Source organism: Vespa mandarinia, chromosome 1 (genome assembly GCF_050613455.1).
Source record: "Vespa mandarinia isolate Hongniang chromosome 1, ASM5061345v1, whole genome shotgun sequence".
Lineage (NCBI taxonomy): Eukaryota > Metazoa > Arthropoda > Insecta > Hymenoptera > Vespidae > Vespa > Vespa mandarinia.
Genome location: NC_140810.1, coordinates 15,619,091 through 15,635,000, shown reverse-complemented (window position 1 = coordinate 15,635,000; position 15,910 = coordinate 15,619,091).

The window sequence follows — 15,910 nt, the reverse complement described above, 5'->3', positions numbered from 1 at the left end:
AAAAAAAAAAAAAAAAAAAAGTATTTGATTAAAAAGAGTATACGAACAAGAGTATACAGAGTATATAGAAAATAAGCTTTCATATTCTCGTTTAGGGTAGGCAACGTTGAACTTCGCAATTAATGGCAAGTATCCTGGTAAAAGGGGGAGCGTGTAAAGTGGGAGGAATAGGGGTGGTATAGGCGATCGAGGTTGATTCGCGAAGCGGAAGCAATCCGCGTTGCCCTCGGCCTCCTCTATTCCTCCTCACCCACCCTCACTGATCGGTTCCCTTCTTCCTCGTAGTAATCGGCAAGCCGATCAACCGGAACCTCTTCGATCCACCCACCCGAACCACAAGTATCCTTCGCTCGAGACCGCTCCTTCGACTGGCAATCATGCATTTACTCGAACGCTCCCTAATCCCTCGAGGACTCTTCCTCCCGATTCTCTCTCTCTCTCTCTCTCTCTCTCTCTCTCTCTCTCTTTAGCCATCTCCTGTCCCGTCGTTTCTACATTTTCAGAAGACTGTTGGCTGTTTCGATCCTAACACCGGTTTAACGTTCAACGTGTAAGAGTATGCGCTTGGCTACGGCTGACAAACACGCCTGAACTACCTCGCTCGAGGTTCGTAAAACGATACGATACTGTTAGAGAACAGAAAGAGAGAGAGAGAGAGAGAGAGGAAAGAAGAATATGTATTAACGAGTTTGAACATGGTTTGCGAAGTGATTCCGCTCTTTCCTGGACCTTCGACAAGTTCTTAACGAATTCGAAATATGCGTGTCCCTTTTTTCTTATTTTTATTTTTTTGTTTTCTTTTTTCTTTTCCTTTTTAATCCTCAACAAGTTCTTCATTCAATCGGATCTTTCGTTATTGATAATTACAGATTATAAATTTTTTTGTTTTCTTTTTTACAGAAATAACATCGATTTTGATCTTCGAAGGTCAATTTTTTTTTTCTTTGTGTAACTTTTTTTTTTTTTTCTTTTTTTTTTTAATAATATTTAATAATGTGTATATGTATATATATATATGTGTATGTGTGTGTGTGTTTGTGTATGTGTTTTATTTAACACATATTTTTAATTCGATGAATTTTTTAGTAGGTATGTATTACATCGAACAAACGTTTGTTGATAGCCACACTATCCACTTCCGGTTTGGAAGAATTCTTAATAAACCGTTCCCGGTCTGACTTGTACTCCCTCTTCTCATTTTTCTTTATTTTCTATTGGCCTCTTCCGTGGTTATATTTTCACCGTCTAACTAAGTCTCGCAACGCATCAGAAGTTCATAATATTTTAATAATGACGACTACCTGCCACCGGCACCAGCCGTCGCCATTATGATGTTAATGCGACTCCGATACGCATCAACGTTACATCGTCGAGCGGTCGTCGTGCTCCAGGTGCCGGCGACCAATTGTCTCGCATTGTTGTTCGACCCTCCGATCTTCTCTCTCTCTCTCTCTCTCTTTTTCTCTCTCTTTCTCTCTCTTTCTTCTTCTGACCCTCTCTGACTTTTTCTCTCTCTTTTTTTCTTTTTTCTTTCTTTTTTTCTTCTTTTTGCTTTTTTTTTCTTTTCATTTTTTTTTGTACCGCATGCGCATAACGTTTCGCACAACGCGAATCTAAATTTGGTTGGGCAGCTTCTTTACACCTTGCCCGGTAGCCATCTTCGAGGGAACATAATCATTATTCCTAGCATTGTTAATCAAAGAAATGAATGGATCGTTTGTAGATCATGTAATTATAATGAGACACTGTCCGGGGATATTCTTTTATGAAAATGAATAATTTTTTTTCTCTTTCTTTTCCTTTTCTTTTCTTTTTCTTTTTTTCTTTTCTTTTTTTTTTTTTTTCCTTAGAACGAAAAAGGAGTTCTAAGGAATTTGTGAATACCATTCAAATTGTTGGTTCATACGAAATGTATGTATATGGAATGAAAAATAATTTACACATACATACATACATATATATAGGTGTCTTCTTTTTTTTTTCTTTGGTAAAAATCGAACGTATTTTATATAAAAATATATATTTATTTATATAAGTATTTACAATCAAGACACGAAGATATCTTTAAAAAATCATTATAAATTATATCCATGTGGACAATTATGAAGAGGTTGTAAAATGTGATTACATAGATATAATTATGACATGGTGAGTTTCGTAATGGTTAGAAGCTAATGATCGAATACGAGATATTACGTAAACGTAGAAACATTTCGAATTCTCGAGAGCATCAAATTTTCGAGTTATTCCAACTGATTTCTCTTAATTCTCGAACGGATGGACTTAAGAGAGGACGAAACGATGGCCGTGTTCCTCTTCAATTACGATTGGAATTATCCGATCTCTCGTACTTAACGTACTCCTGAATGAACAATCAGCTTCCTAAGGATAAACGCGTGTGGCATGGTTCGGTGATATCGACCAGTCACCGGTTAAAGACCTTTTCAAAAATCATTGATTTTTCTTTTTTTTTCTTTCTTTGGTTTTTTCCTTTTTTTTTTTTTTTTTTTTTTTTAAACAAAGACTAATCTATTAGAAAACTCATCGATTTACGCTACGAATCTGCCTTTAAATAAAAACAAAAAAAAACGAGATATCATGAAACCTTAAATACGCAAAAATCCCAATAAATATTATGAAGATCATGAGAATAAGAAAAATATAAAATTAAGTATATGTTTATAAAAAAAAAAAGAAGAGCGAAAAAATGACAAAACAAGAGCAAAAAAATAAAACAAGAATAAAAGGTACAATCTATGAATCTCAATGCAATGACATAAATCTCAATTTTTAGACTCGACATTGCTTACATACAAATTTATTAAAATGACATTGTTCGTAAATACTTTGTCATAATGACAAAGATTATTTTAAAAGATCGATTAACAAACTAAACGTTTCAATGTATTTCCCAAATACATCGTGATATACGATGTATTTGGTATATCGTGATATACAATGTATTTCCAATATACATCGTGAATAACTTAAATAACGTCTCGATAGTACTCATGCTCCAGTTCTTGAACAACCTGTTCGAAGGAAGAATATTCGAACGATTGAGAAGCGAACCGTGGGGGAGCGACGGTGTGTGTCCAATCGGTTTTCGAGCCGCCTTAACGGCAACGATATCGCTGTGAGAAGAGAGCAGAGCGACTCCCGAATGTGGCAAGAAAGAAGACGAAAAGAGAAGCGAGAGAGATAGGAAGAGAAAGAGAGAAAGAGAGAGAGAGAGAGAGAGAGAGAGAGAGATAGAGGCAGATAGAGAGTGAGAGAGAGAGAGAGAGAGAGAGGGAAAGAGAAAGAGAGAAAGAGAAAGAGAAAGAGAAAGGAATCGAGGATGACTACGCGCATATCCGTTGTTCGGCGTCCTTGAAAAGGAGGCATTCCTCCAGGTGTCGGTCACGGATAATCCAACCTACTCGCTCGATGTAACGAGCGGATCGAAATCGCGAAAGAAAGCCATATTCGTGTCAAAACTGTTGCCATGATCGAATACTACTACTACTACTACTACCACCACTACTACTACTACTACTACTACTACTACTACCACCACTACTACTACTACTACTACTACTACCACCACTACTACTACTACTACTACTACTACTACCACCACTACTACTACTACTACTACTACTACTATTATTATTATTATTATTATTATTGCCACTACTACTCTTCTCTTCTCAAAGTTTCTCACTACCTATTCTTTTCATTCTTTACCTGGTAATTCTGATCTTCAAATTATTCCAAAGACAATCTTACTCTCTTTTTTCCTTTCTTTCTTTCTTTTTTTCTTTCTTTCTCTCGTTGGATCGTTTTCGAGCAGAACGATTTTTGTTTCTCAACAAGGGTAAACCTTTCTAGTCAAGATGCAACAGCAACAACAACACCAGCAACAGCAACAGCAGCAGCAGCGGCAACGGCAGCAGCAACAGCAACAGCAGTAGTGTGCTTCGCGTCTGGCACAGCGTGACGTCGCAATTAATTGTGCCCCGTAAGAGAAGTCGTCTAACTTTAAGAAAGGCGCGAAGGAGGAGTAAGATGAGGAGAAAGAGGAGGAGGAAGAGGAGGAAGAGGAGGAAGAGGAGGAAGATCGCGTACAAGTGCGACTCGATCGAACGATAAAATTCCCGTTTTGTCTCTCGTTGAACGTAGACTGTCATGTTCTAGGTATCACCATATATCGATACTCGTTTTAACTCAGAAGAAATAGAAGAAGACACGTGGACAATATGTGCATAAGCAGTTACGTATCCTAAGTACGTACAAAGATCTTCGTGTTTCTTCGTTCTATTTTAATGAAGGATGACTCTAGACGGGCAAGTCATAATTTAAAAGTCCGTTGACGGCAGCGCTATCGATATATCTGCCATTTGTCACGTCGAATTACATTCGTGGAGCGAGGGATTTATGAGTTCCTGTCTGCCATCGGTGTTTCATCGACCCTTTCTCTCTCTCTCTCTCTCTCTCTCTCTCTCTTTCTCTCTTTTTTTCTCTCTTTTTTTTTCTTTCTCTTTATGTGTCGCTGTCCATCGAACAGAAAGACAACGACAAGAGATGTCCCATAAACAAATGGTCACGACTTAAAACTGATCCCATCGTTAAACACCTACTTTGGTTAGGACATAGGAAAGATATATATATATATATATATATATATATATATATATATATATACATATACAAAAAGAGAAAGAGAGAAATAATCTGCGGCTTCTTCTTCGGGTCGTCGCATTTATCGTAATATTTCCTGTGCTCGGCTTTCAGGTCGGTTTTGGATTCCGCTTTTGGCGGTTTCAAACGGCGGCCCCGAAAAGAACACGTCCTCGAAGATGCGCCCTACCGATAATATGAGTATCCTCAGGGGTTCTTCGTCGAAGTCGACGTATATCTGTTCTCTAACTGTAGGTACCAGGAACGGATGGATAATAATTATCATTTGCGTATATGGAGGATAACGATCGCTTCTCGTTATATTACTCACTTTTATTAGCTGGATCCGACTTTGGCTGATCGTTCAGTGTAATCGGTTTTAATAGAATGATTGCCGAGAGAGAAAGAAAAAGAGAGAGAGAGAGAGAGAGAGAGACTCATCTACCTTCTCTGTTCGCTATACCAAAAGGGGCTCGCAATTGAGCTCGACGTTGAAACGATTAGCAGGCCATTCGTGAGAATAATCTTTGGATAAAACGATAAAGAAAATTTATCTTTTCTTTACTCGTTTATCTTTCCTTATCTTTTCTTCTTCTTCTTCTTCTTCTTCTTCTTCTTCTTCTTCTTCTTTCTTTCTTTCTTTCTTTCTTTCTTTCTTTCTTTCTTTCTTTTTCTTTTTTTTTTCTTGTCTTTTCTCGTCGATCATACATATCGCCGATAAAAAGGGATAATAAATTGAAATGTTTTCAAAAGTAATGCATTAAAGGATGAAATGATAATAATGAATAAAATTTGAGAACCACTGTGGTAGGTTGCGAAGCGGCTCACGAGTGTTTCTACTAAATTAAATCTTATACTCCGATGATCGAGCGGGCCCCGCGGATACATAAGTGTGCGGCGGCCCCGATGAATGGAGATCCGAGTAGAAAGCTTGGACCCGAGGTGAGGCCTCGAGGTGTTCAAATTCCGGGAGCAAGAAATATAAGAATAACTGTGGGGAATGCTAAACGTACCGTGACTTATCGGGGAGTGGAAAATGAGATTTGGAGTTTGGAAGTGTGAACGATGATCTCGTTCTTTCGGTATACTATAATACGCGTCGATCTCTTCGAGATAGATATGGAATGAGAAGAAACGAGAAAGAAAGAAAGAAAGAAAGAAAGAAAGAAAGAAAGAAAGAAAGAAAGAAAGAAAGAAAGAAAGAAAGAAAGAAAGAAAGAACGAAAGAGAGAGAGAGAGAAAGAGAGAAAGATAGAGAGAGAGAGATGAATCGTGAACGATCGAATGGCCGGTTTTGATCAACCATTTTACTCGAAATCGATGAGAGGCTCGTTATTCGCGTTCGATAACGATCTCGATTGGATTGCCAACATAAAAGTATGGCAATTCGATTTCTCCTTTGAAATTTATTTGTGAGATCAGATATATCGTCTTTTAATATTTAATCTTAACTTCGGATAACGATATTATGCGCATTTGTATCATAAACTGTAATTACAAGAATATAAAATAGTTATTCTTTTTATTTCCTAACCTCTCTATCTCTCTCTCTCTCTCTCTCTCTCTCTCTCTCTCTCTCTCTCTCTTTTTCTTTCTCAATTGGAATAATTATTTCGTTGAGAAATAAATTGCGTTATATTATAATTTTAATAATTCTCCAATATCACGCGTGCACAATTTAATAATTGTAAAAAAATAAAATAATATAAAAAGAGATTTTTAATATCTTCTTTACTGGAACGTATTTGACAAAGAAAAAAAAAAAAAAAAAAAAAAAGAAAAGAAAAAAAGAAAAAAAGAAAAAAAAGAAAAAAAAAGGAAAAAAAGAAAAGAAAAAATTTTTTACGATATACAAAATAAAAAAAAAAAAAATAAAGAAAACTAAGGAGAACATTAATCCCAGGAATTCTTTCAATGGTTACACGAAAAGATTCGGTTGTTGGGTTCAGGCAATGCGCGGTGACTCAGTTATAACGCTCCCTCAAACCATTCAATAACTTCGAATCGTGTAAAAACATTCGAGACGTATCGATTACGTTGCAGGCTGGTTCTAAGTTTTTTTCCAAAAGCGGCGAACAGTCTTCTATACCGTTCGACGCTTCCTTTCCATTCGTGGAAGCCTTCTTCCTTATTCTTTTTCTACTTCTTATTCTCTCCTCCATCGTAGTTTCTATTTCTTCACGATATTTCCTCACCTACTTCTATGTTTGTTTTTCGTATCTACTTGTTATAGCTTTTGGCCTAAGCTTGGAGATCGTACACCCAATGAAAACCTGATACCCATTGAACGGTTTAAACGGGTAATAGAATCGATAATTTATCGTTTCCTCTTTTCGAAATTGCCAATTATTTCAATGACACTTCTACGTCATTAAAAAACTAGAATGTGTTTTTCATTCGAAGTTATTTCAAAATATCACTTTATATGAAAAGGTTGAATCGTGTAACATTTTAATTGTCTCATTCAAACGTATTCGAAACGTATCCTTTTGTTAATTAATAGTAACATTAATATTTATAATATAATAACTGATAAAAAAAAAAAAAAAAAAAAAAAAATACGTATCTTTCTTAAGTTTTGAAATTTTTATAAGTAATATTAATTTCAATATCATAATTAATTCACAATTATTCTTTCTTACGTAGAAACTGAAGATCGTAATGTAATTATTCGTTCGTAATTATTGTCGATTAATATTATTTTATTACCATTTTAATAATTATGATCTTTTTTTTTTTATAATCCTGTGTGTGCGCGCGTGTGTGTTAGTTTTATACGTCGAACGTTGATTGAAATTTTTCTTTTAAAATTGAACAACGTTTGAATTCAGTTTCTAAACTTTTTAACGCTTCGATCGTTTACTACAACGAACGAAGAAGGTCAGATCGAAGTTCGATCGTCGAACCTTTCCTCGGATCGATTCCCTCGAAAGTTTTTCAACGACGGAGTGGTGTATCCGTTCGATGTGGGAATTTGTTGGAGGGTAGTGAAAGAGAGAGAGAGAGAGAGAAAGAGAGAGAGGAGAGAAAGAGAGACCTTCGGCCTACAAATTCGCTGTGCTCTTCGCGCTTTTCACCGAATTCTCATTTATAACACGTGAGCCAATAAGCAAATCACGTCACGGCTAGTTATGCGTGAACTCGTCACGGAAATGACGTCAGCGGCTTCTCACTAATCCTCTGTCTTCACTTCCTCGGCATCGACGGAAACCGAAATTTAACTTTATAATACTGACGTGTCGTCCGTATCGTAAAATAATAAAAAATATGACACTAGGAATATACCGAGATATTTCAACTTTTTTCTATTTCTTTTTTTTTTTTTTTTCTGGAAGATGTTGCGATATCACAGATGTCGTATATTAATATTTTCTTTCTCACTTTATATGTTATAAATTATATTAATTTTAAATATTCGTCAAAGTTCATATGTCATTCGCACGAACTCTTTCTTCATACTACATATATTTCGAATTTAACATATGAATTCTTATAAAATTCGAACTATTACAAAGTTTAATATTACAATTTATACATATATATATATATATATATATATATATATTTATAAATATATAAGTATATAATGTCTATATAATTTGAAGGAAAACAAAAAAAAAAAAAAATTCGATTGATTTATATTTAAGTCATAGAAAAAGATTTTGGCGATGCAATAAATTTTTTTCTCAAGTATCTATTCATTTTCACGCGTCGAAAGATGGCAAATAGAAGAGAAAAAGAGAAAGAGAGAGAGAGAGAGAAAGAGAGAGAGAGAGAGAAAGAGAGAGAGAGAGAGAAAGAGAGAGAGAGAGAGAGAGCTCTATCACATATAGCGTTCTAGCAAAGTGTTGGGGGCTAACAACTAGAGAAGTTGCCACAGAACGCCAGTAGAGAGTTCGAGAAGGTGGAAAGCAAAAGGCAGATGGAGGTGGAGGAGTATAGTCCGGAGCGAAGCGAAGGGCCTAAACAAACACACTTGCCTTTATTGCCGCTTCTCTCTGCTTCGCGATTCTCGGTTCTTTGCTTGTGTCGATGTTAGGAAACTTCGTCTGGCCGCGCGATAGCTCGCGTTTTTCGTGCCACTCGCGAAAACGAAAAATCACGCTTAACGATTTCATAATAATCGATATATTTGGAATCATTGATACGTAAAAGAGAAAACAAAAGAAGAAGAAGAAGAAAGAAAATGAACGTAATAAAAAAAAAAAAAAAAAAAAAAGAGAAAACAAACAAATAAACAAATAAAACAGTACCATTTAAATCGAGATGTATGAATGAATTTATTCGTACGTTGAATTTTTCGATCGTACAAATAAGTCGAATTAATTAATATTATATTTTTAACATTTACTTATTTCTCTCCCGTGTTAATTTTTACATATATCAACGGTGTTAATTAATTTAATGTGATATTGCATAATTGTGCGCGTGACTCATACAAATATATACATATATTTGTTTTTTCCTTATGGAAATTATTAAAATACTCATGTAGTCTCGTTTTAAAGTAATTATGTTGGAAATAGAGTTAATAGAATTACAATTTTCAATTATAATATTCTTGTCAAATTAAGAACGATGATGTTATCCGTATTTAATGTAACGAAATGTTAATACAAAGAGAGAGAGAGAGAGAGAGAGATAGAGATAGATATAGAATTGAACTTGCGAAGTGTGTTCGCCAAAGGACAAACGCGTCGGTTATCCCGAATCCCTGTATAACAGTGGTTGGTTTTGAGATCGATGCGCGCGAACGATCATTTCGAGGACTGATCATCGCGTTAAATCCCGATTCGGGCGGTGCCCAGGGTGCACGGGGGAGTAATCAGAGCGGTGAAGCAGTTAAATAGCATCGTAACCGCGACCGAATTGTTAGCACGTGGAACATGCAAACGTGCACGTTGCTACGGGGCACAAAATCCGTTTGTCCGAGTCTACGAGCTTGCGTTACAGAGGCAAGCTTGCATTTTCGAGAACGCTGTCGGACAATACCAAAGCGTTCCCAACACGCCGCACGCTTTTGCTTCTGTATTAACTGTCAAAAATCACACACCGTTTTCATCGTCTCGCATATTTATTAATCGTTTTTATTAAGTACAAAAAAAAATCATTTCTTTCGATATCCATCACGATGGATATAAATATATTTATAATTAAACCATCGATCGATCGTTCTTATTTAATATTAAAATATTTCAATGACTTGTCGTATATTTATAAGAGAAAGGAAAAAAAAAAAATAAAAAAAAAATAAAAAAAAAAAACAGAAAAGAAAAGTAAGGAATCAAATGATTCTCACCTTCTCAAATGTTTCTTATATAAATTTTTTAACAAAGATATTTATATTAAATTAACATTAATATATATATATATTAATATATATTAATATATATTAATATATATATTATATATATATATATATATATATATATATATATATATATATATATTAACATTATTAACGAAATAGATATAAAGAATTCTATGCATGTCGAATTTATTATCTAATTCATACTTTGATATACATGACTTGTATATGAGTATATAGATATATATGTACGTATGTACAATATAGAGACTTAACATAGAAACATAGGAAGGCGTAGAGGGAGAGAGGCAGAGATAGAAAGATAGATAGAAACAGAGAGAGACAGAGAGAGAGACAGAAAGAGAGAGAGAGAGAGAGAGAGAGAGAGAGAGAGAGAGAGAGAGAGAGAGAGAGAGTGGTGAGAGGAACCACTGGCAAAGCACGCGGTTGCAAGCTTTGTAAACGATAGCTGGGAGTGCGAGAGCGCGATCAATCGGTACCGTCAAATTGTAGTAGTCGATTCTGATTAGATTGCCAATTGTTGACGTTATTCGATACCGCCCGACTTGCCTGATTGCGTTTGATTCGTCTCGTACGCGCTTGCTACGTAGATACATACATACATACATACAAACATACACACATACACACACACACACACACATACACAAACAAACAAACATATGTATATACATGCGCACATACAAATATACATGCACACATACATACATATATAATAGGAACGAAGCTTCATCGTATGCGAGACAAAACCAACTCGGCCTCTTTGCATAACGACGAACGTCCCTTTGATATTCTCTATGAGAAAGGATTAGATTCTGGTATACCTATTAAAACGATTGGTGGTTTCTGTTATTGCAAATAAATTGTCGACCATTAGAATGAGAAAGACGATTAATATCGTAAAAAGATTAAAACTTTCAATAATATAAAATAATATAAAAAATTTCAATATAAAAAATATAGAAAAAAAAAGAAAATATAAAAATTTCAATAATATAAAAAATATATAAATATTTAAATGTCATTGCTTGTTCGCACACGATATTATATATAATTAAATATTTTATATTATATAGTTGGACTTTTGGAAGGTATACATACTTTTTTTCCTCTCTTAGTTTTTTATTTCTCACAAAAAAAAAAAAAAAGAAGAAGAAAGAAATAAAACGAGAAAGGATATTCGGGTGTTCTCATTAAAATGCCTAGCTGTGTAGTATACGTATACGAAAGTTCATTCGATTCCTCAACAAGGAAACAGTTTTTGCGTGGTAACGTAAAGCACTCGATTAGGCTTGTTCGAGAAAAGTGAACGACGTCGATCGAGTATCTTGCGTTTTGGAGGGTTGCTCGTTCGGGGAACTCGTGTTCGGCCATTGGGTCGAATAATGGAGCTTTATTGCGACGAGTAGCCACGATGAGTGACAGGAGCGATTAGGACCGTTTCGAGAGGGTAGTAAACTTCCTCGATAATAATAATAACAACAAAAATAACAATAACAATAATAATAATAATAATAATAATAATAATAATAATAAAAACAACAACAACAACAATAATAATAATAATAATAATAATAATAATAATAATAATAATAATAATAACAATAATGACGATCATAACGATTTCATTGAAAAATTGAAACGACGTGTTGTGAATGTAAATGTTAAAAAACGCAAATACATTTCAAACGTAGTATACATATATATGTAAATGACTTTTCCCATGGTACGGAAATCTCTTGGAAAGGGGTGGTAAAGAAAAATTGTTCTCGTCGTTCGAGATCGCACACGGTTGGCCATTTCGCGACTCCCGGTACCAAGCCGGTATCTTCTCTGCCTTTTATCCTCGCATCGTGGTGCACGCCGGCGGCGGCCAGCGGCATATCGTGCTGTGCACGGAACGAGAAAGGTGTAAAGCAAGCAGAGGTAGACAGATCTCGGCACTTATCGGTCTGCGAGATACCCATTAACGAAACTAAAAGCCTCCCCATATATCTCACTCTGGCAACCCTCTCTCCTTCCCTCTCTCTCTTTCTCTTTCCATGAGCCCCTTCCAACCCCTCTCTCTTTCTCTTTCTCTTTCTCTCCATCTTCTATCTTGTCTTTCTATTTTTATTTCCATCCTTCTCCTTCGTTCTCTCTATCTTTATCTTTCTCTCCCACTCTTTCTTTCACTATCTCTTTCTCTCTCTTTCTTTGTCGGTCTATTCCTTTTTCTTTCTCTTTCTCTCTTTCTCGTCGCCACCATCCTTGTGCTTGAGGTAGACGCATCACCATCGGCGCATGCTGTTTGTCCGAGGCTTTTGTTTTACATGCTGATATATATTAGCCGATCCTTTTTCTCTCTCTCTCTCTCTCTCTTTCTCTCTTTTGCTCTTGAGTCATGTAGTAGAAGGAAAAAGACGAAGAAGTGGAAGAAGAAGAAGAGAGACGAACACCAAACTGTTTTTCACTCTCCACCTTCTCTCTTTCTCTTTGCTAGCCCTTAACGTGATACAGATTACGATCGATTTTTGTTCTTTTTCTTCTTCTTTTCTTTTTCACGAGATTTCTCTTTCTCTCTCTCTCTCTCTCTCTCTCTCTCTCTCTCTCTCTCTCTCTCTTTGTCAATCTCTCTCTTTCTTTCTATCTTTTTCTCTTTGTCTTTTCAACATCGGCAGGATAGTCTTCCGGCTTATGTCAACTTTCGATCAGAATGGTTCTAAGAAGTTGGGTATGAATTAATAAAGTTTCTAATCGACAGAACGAAAGAATGATTTTCCTGGATCGCTAAGCGAGCTTCAAAGTTATTCGTTATTTGGGCTTCGACGAGATCGTACGAAAGGAAAACAAATATCGAAAACCAATAAGCGATAAGCTGCTAATTGGGAGTCGAGACGGCGCCGACCCTCCCGATATATGCGAGCTCAACCGTTCGTCCATCGATCCGTGTCTCGCCATAAACTCGTATAATAATCTAACGATCCGTGAAAAAAAAGAAAGAGAGAGAGAGAGAGAGAGAGAGAGAGGGAGAGAGAGAAACACCGTTTCTTTCCTTTCTTTTTTTGGATGGTTCGTTCTGGGTTCAACGCATAAACCCCCGCGAGAGAGAACGGTAGTAAATTTTTTCCTCGACGCCCTAGGCGTGACTGTTTGTCCTAGGTTTTAGCGCCAACCTGTTCATATTGATTTCAAAAGAGTACGTCACATAGAAATTTTGGTGAGGATCAACGAACATGGCTCTCCTCTAATAGTACGAAAAACGTGACTCCACATTTTATGATCGATAACAACGTTACATTTAGACGGAACATTTTTATTTTATCGTATATATATATTTATTTATTTATTTATATATTTATTTATTTATCTATATCATATATATATACATGGAATTTGTTTTATCGTAAATACATACATATGTTTATATATATATATATATATATAAACTTTGAAAAATTTCTATCTGATCTCTTTCGTTTTATAATAATAATAATAATAATAATAATAATAATAATAATCTACTTGCATCCACGTATACTTTTAAGCAAAATCATTTATAAATTGATTGCATCAATTGAATCGTTGGTTAATTATATCAATTGAATTTGAATTATTCAATTGAATTGGTTTAATTATATCACAAAAAAAAAGAATGGAAAGAAAAAATGAAAAAATAGAAGAAGAAAAAGAAATTTGTTCTAATTTCGGTAGATCTTAATCCATAAAAAAATCCTAAAGAACAGGATAAGTCACATCGTTATCTCTCTATCGAAAAGTGAGTTTCATGGTGCTCCTAAAAGGAGTGCTTTCGAGTCTACTGAGGGAGCAGTACGGCGTCACTAATTTAGAAACGAGGAAACGAAATTAAGAGCATACGCGGTAGCCACACGCATCGTGTCGGGCAATCTGTCTGGCTGGGCTAAGCCACGACAAATTTTTCATAGATACTCGCCCGTAAGTTATATTTATGACTCGACCTTAAGGGGTTCTGTCTCTCTTTCTCTCTCTCTCTCTCTCTCTCTCTCTCTCTCTCTCTCTCTCTCTCTCTCTCTGTTACTCTTTCTCTATTTCTCTTCTTCTTGAGCATCCGTTGTGAGAGTAGGAGAAGAAAGAAGAAGAAGAAGAGAGAACGCGTGCCTCCCGTCAGACGCTAATGAGCGTCGGGACGCGAAACGACATTCGGACGTCGCGCCGATGACGAATGCTTACACCGATCTGCTGGCTTCGTTTACTCGGTTAATACATTCGCGCAACTAAGGCAAAGCCTGGGCTCTTAAACCTTTGTCGCGAGCATCGCGAGTCATTTACTGGATACTTTTACAATTTTTTCCTTTGAGAGAGATTAACTGAGGTTGGAAAGATTTTATACTTTTCTTACTTTTTTTCCTTCTTGCTTCTCTTTTTTTCCTATGAAGAAATAATAATCCGAATTAATGTACGATAACTTATATAATAATAATAATAATAATAATAATAATAATAATAATAATAATAATAATAATAATAATAATAATAATAATAATAATAATAATAATAATAATAATAATAATAATAATAATAATAATAATAATAATAATAATAATAATAATAATAATAATAATAATAATGATAGTCTGAGATGATAATAATAACAATATATGATGTTATTCTCTTTCTCTCTCTTTCTCTCTCTCACGAGAGAGAGAGAGAAAGAGAGAGAGAGATATTTAATCGAAATTTATAAAATATTATTTATCACAAATGAAATATTTATATCTTTCTATGTAACTATTCCATTCTATTATATTGAACACATCATCAGAGGTTAGGTCGTAAACGCGATTATAAGCAGAAACTAGAATACGGTAGATACTCTTGAAGTCCGTTGCGCGGTGGCAGGACGTGCATTGGAAGAGACGCAAACAGATCGGAGCGATGGACGTTGAACGGCGTAACCGGGCTGATAACATCTCTAATCACGACGAGGCCGGACCAATCACCGCTAATCCTGGCCTCTGTATCCATCCGGGAAGGCTCTATAGTCCCGCGGCTCCCGGGAAACTCGGTCCCTCTCTACCTTCTCTACCTCCACCTCTTTCTCCTCCTCCACCCCCTCCTCCTCCTCCTCCTCCTCCTCCTCCTCCTCCTCTTCGAAGCTTCGAAGCCCTCGTTCAACCCCTACGAAAGCCGTCAGCCGTGCGTATACAACATCGCGTACGATCCAAGCGACATCCACGTTGCGATAGTGAGTTGCCCTTGCCTTCACCTCTAACCACCACTTCCACCACTCTCTCTCTCCCTCTCGTACCCTCTCACACTATCCTATCCTATCCTATCCTATCCCTATACTATTCCTATTCCTATCCTATTCCTATTCCTATCCCTATCCTATCCTATCCTATACTATACTATACTATACTATACTATACTATACTATCCTATCCTATCCTATCCTACCCTATCGGTCGAGCTACCCGTTGTGTCGGAGCGTTGTTGTACTGTTGTTGTTGTTGTCCTATCGCTAGCTCGACGCAGCAACGGCGATAGACCGGCGGACTCGATGATGCCTCTCTCTGCGCGTTTCGCTTCTCTCTGCGCTGCCGATTCCGTCAGCGGGCACGCCTCGAAATTACACGCATTGACGTATAGATCAATACGGCCTAGGATACGGTTACATGCTGGACGTTTCTGTTTCGCGTGTTCGAAACGGTCGATACTCCGGCCATCTAATCCCACTGGTATACCGTGGATTCGAGATCGTGTCGTCAAGAGGATCTAGTGCGTGATCGAACGAGCCCGCGTTTCGCGTTGTTTCAATCTCCGCCCTGACCTGCCAAAGCATCGGCTCGCATCCTATCATTTCTATTCGTCATTTTCCACAGGGGAAAGGAAAAAAAAGGAAAAAAAACAAAAAAAAACTAACATTCCTCGGATCAATCAGCGTTGATTGAAAAGAAA